Source organism: Macrobrachium rosenbergii, unplaced genomic scaffold (genome assembly GCF_040412425.1).
Source record: "Macrobrachium rosenbergii isolate ZJJX-2024 unplaced genomic scaffold, ASM4041242v1 60, whole genome shotgun sequence".
Lineage (NCBI taxonomy): Eukaryota > Metazoa > Arthropoda > Malacostraca > Decapoda > Palaemonidae > Macrobrachium > Macrobrachium rosenbergii.
The window spans coordinates 933,278-937,422 of record NW_027100732.1 but is presented as its reverse complement, the minus strand read 5'-3'; the positions used below and the strand labels follow the sequence as shown (position 1 = coordinate 937,422).

Below are 4,145 nucleotides of genomic sequence, written 5' to 3'. Positions count from 1 at the left end.
ACGGTTCTCCCCCCCCCTCCTCTCCTCTCCTCCTCCTCCACCACCACCCCCAACCCCCCCTTTTTTGCGTTCCCGCAAGCGAGCGAGCGAATTTCTGGAGACAATACGCATCTTGGCTCTTGGGGTACCACTGAATCTTGCTTAATTTCATTTTTTTTTTTTTGGCAATATCGTAGGACCACCCCCCTTCCCCACTTTCTGTCACCGCTCCCCTTCCCTTTTGGCCCTCCGAGGGGTGGTCCGAATTTTCTCCTGGCCCCCCTTGCTTCAGTGGCCCCATTCCGGGGGCGGAAAGGGGTCCCTCTGGAAAAATCTCTGGAAGCTCGTGTTCCGATCGTGTTGGAGCACTTTTGACGCCCCTGGGACCCCGAAAAGGGACCCCTGACCTCTGGACCTCATCGGGCATTCGTCAGACGACCACACCGAGGATCCCCGTTCCTCGAGGTATTTCCGTGCCCCCGGAATCGGGGCATTAATGAAATGCCCAAGTGCTGAAAGTGTAGACTCCGTCAGACAGACCAGTGCGCGGATTTGAGTGTGATTTTTATTGATGTGATAAATTTGATGAAATTGATCTATTACAGCGGATTAATCTGGATTTACGTGATACAGAGAACTAGTGCGGATTGATCCGGACCGTGTGATGTAGAAGTTTGAAGGATTAAGAGGATTACAATCCTAATAATAAATCCTAGAGCAGTGTAGTGTCGAGATCTGTCGTTGAAATCCTAGCGGGATTTACTTGGTGCGATACCGACGGTGCCTTCGACCCCAAAATACCCCGATTTCTGTTAGGATTTAAAGGATTAATCCCGTCGAGGACGCCCGGAGGAAATCCCCCGCCCCTCCGCCAAGGGCGGAAGTGAGAGAGAAGGTGAGAGAAAGGGTGAGAGAGAAAGAGTCGACGATTTTCTCACCCCGGAATCATTTCTTAGCTAACTGGTGCCCCATCGCCGCCGTCTGGAAGGGCGCGCCTTAGGGCGCCGACGAACGGAGGGCGTGCCCCGAGGGGTATGTCGGTGAAGCCCCGTGCCCTTTGGCACCTTTCGGTGTGCCCCTGGGCGTCCTGCGATGCCCTTAAGAGCCAAGGAAAGACGGCTCTTTTGGGGGAACAGTCAGGAGTCTTCTCAGAACGGAAAAATTAATTGAAATATTAATATACATCTATAGAATTCATATAGGAAATTGCTTTATAGACGGAGATATCATATATCGTTTTGCTGGTCTATATAATCGCCGATTTTTATAGATGACTGATTTTATATCATGGTATTTATATTTGAATCTTGAAGGGTTGAACTGGGTTGCATTACGCTTTTGGTAGTTGAAATTAAAATCGCTCTATATTTATTTATAAAATCGTTCTATATATATTTATAAAATCGTTCTATATGTATCTGTAAAATCGTTCTATATTTATTTATAAAATCGCTCTATAGATATCAATAAAAACCGTTCTGTATATATCTATAAAATCTTTTTATATATGTATTTATAAAATCGCTCTATATATACATCTATAATATTGCTCTGTATATACATATTTATAAAAATCGTTCTATATATATTTATAAAGATCGTTCTGTATATTATAAAAAACGTAAATCGTTCTATATATATCTATAAAATCGTTCTATATAGTTATAAAAATCGTTCTATATATATATATTTTATAAAATCATTCTTTGTGTATTTATAAAATCCTTCTATATAAATCTATAAAATCGTTCTATATATTTATATAATCGTTTTATTTATATTATATAAAATGGGTTTATATATATGTATATTTTTTAAAATCGTTCTATATATACCAATAAAATCGCTCTCTATATTTATATAACATCGTTCTATATATAGTGATATAAAATCGTTCTATATATATGTATATATAAAATCATTCTATATATACTTATAAAAGCGTTCTATACATATCTATAAAACCGTTCAGATATATATATTTATGTAACATCGTTCTATATATATCTATAAAAATCGTTCAATATATTTATGTAAAATCGTTCTATATATTTATATAAAATCGTTCTATATATTTATATAAAATCGTTCTATTAAATCGCCCTATATATATCTATACAAAATCTTTCTATATATATTTATGAAAATCGTTCTATATATATCTATAGAACAGTTCTATATGTATTTATATAAAATCGTTCTATATATATCTATAAAATCGTTCTATATATACAAGCCGTTCTATATATATCTATAAAATCGTTATATATATTTATAAAAATCGTTCTATATATATCTATAAAATCATTCTATATATATTTATAAAACCGTTCTATATATATCTACAAAAATAGTTCTATATATATATATTATAATATAAAATCGTTCTATATATATTTATAAAACCGTTCTATATATATCTATAAAACCGTTCTATATATATCTATAAAAACCGTTCTATATATATTATAATATAAAATAGTTCTGTATACATTTATATAAAATCGTTCTGCATATATCTATAAAAAACGTTCAAGATATGTTTATATAAAATCGTTCTATATAAATTATATATCTATAAAATCGCTCTATATATAACTATAAAACCGTTCTGTATATATTATATAAAATCGTTCTATATATATTTATAAAAACCGTTCTACATATATCTATAAAACCGTTCTATTTATATTTATGAAAACCGTTCTATATATATCTATAAAATCTTTCTGTAAATCTTATATAGAAATCGTTCTATATATATTTATATTTATAAATATCGTTCTCTATATATCTACAAAATCGTTGTATATATATCTATAGAAATCGTTCAATATACATTTATAAAAATCGCTCTATATATCTATAAAAATCGTTCTATATATATTTAGGAAAACCGCTCTATATATATAGAGCGATTTTTCAAGATATATATAGAACGAGTTTTATAGATATATATATAGAGCGATTTTTATAAATATACATAAAACGATTTTTATATGAATATACATAAAACGATTTTTATAAATATACATAGAACGATTTTATATGAATATGTATATAGAACGATTTTTATAAATGCATATTGAACGATTTCTATAGATATATATAGAACGATTTTATATATATATATATATATATATATATATATATATATATATATATATATATATATTTTATATATATATAATATATATCTATAAAAATCGTTCAGTATACATTGATAAAAATCGCTCTATACACATATCTATAAAATCCCTCTATATATATATATATTTATAAAACGCTCTATATACATAAAGAAAAATCGCTCTATATATGTATCTATAAAAATCGTGCAGTATATACATTTATAAAAATCGCTCTATACACGTATCTATAAAATCGCTCTATATATAGATATTTATAATACGTTCTATATATATCTATATTGATAAAAATCGTTCTATAGATATCTATATATGTATATATATTTATATTATAAAAATCGTTCAGTACGCATTTATAAAAATCGCTCATATATATATATATCTATAAACTCGTTCTGTATCTATCTATAATCGATTAGAATTGTCTATCAAAATCTATATAATCTTAACCTTTAATATATATTAGGAAAAAAATTAATATACATATTTATATATATATAAATATTCGAGAATATTACCATTAACAATAAAATAACCTCACTCCCGAAGTCCCAATCACAAAGTCTCCATGAATTATCGCCGCTCCTTCAGAAGCCACGGCCAAAGGGCGGCGCCCTTTGCCCAGAACGCATCCCGCCCGCCCTCCGTCACCCCTTGGGCGGCGTTTGAACCTCCGGCGGGCACGCCCTTGGGCCAAGGAAGCCCTTTAAAATAAATGTTTTCGTACAAAAAAAATGGGACAACTCCCGTGGGAGAATTCTTGGAAGAAAAATTAGAGAAATTAAAGTAAATAAAGCGAGTGAGAAAGGGCGTTTTTTTTCTCTCTCGGGCTCTACCTGGCGGCGCAGGTATAACCCCTTCCCACGAGGAGGGTGGTCCTGTTTGCCCTGTCGCTTTATTTTCACACATTTTCACACATTTTCTCACATTTGTGGGACGTCAGGAATTTGGGAGAGACTCTACTAAGTAACTTTTTATTTCGGCTGATTTTTTGTGCCTCTCTCTATCTTTATTTTC

General features: G+C 32.0%; 1 long non-coding RNA gene across 1 annotated transcript in view; it reads left to right on the top strand.

The window, feature by feature from the left end:
• Positions 1-4,145, top strand: part of LOC136838327 (uncharacterized) — a 7,277-nt gene continuing 3,132 nt past the window's right edge. The window contains exon 1 of the long non-coding RNA XR_010852940.1: positions 1-124. This is a non-coding gene — a long non-coding RNA (uncharacterized lncRNA). The remainder of the gene's footprint in view (positions 125-4,145) is intronic.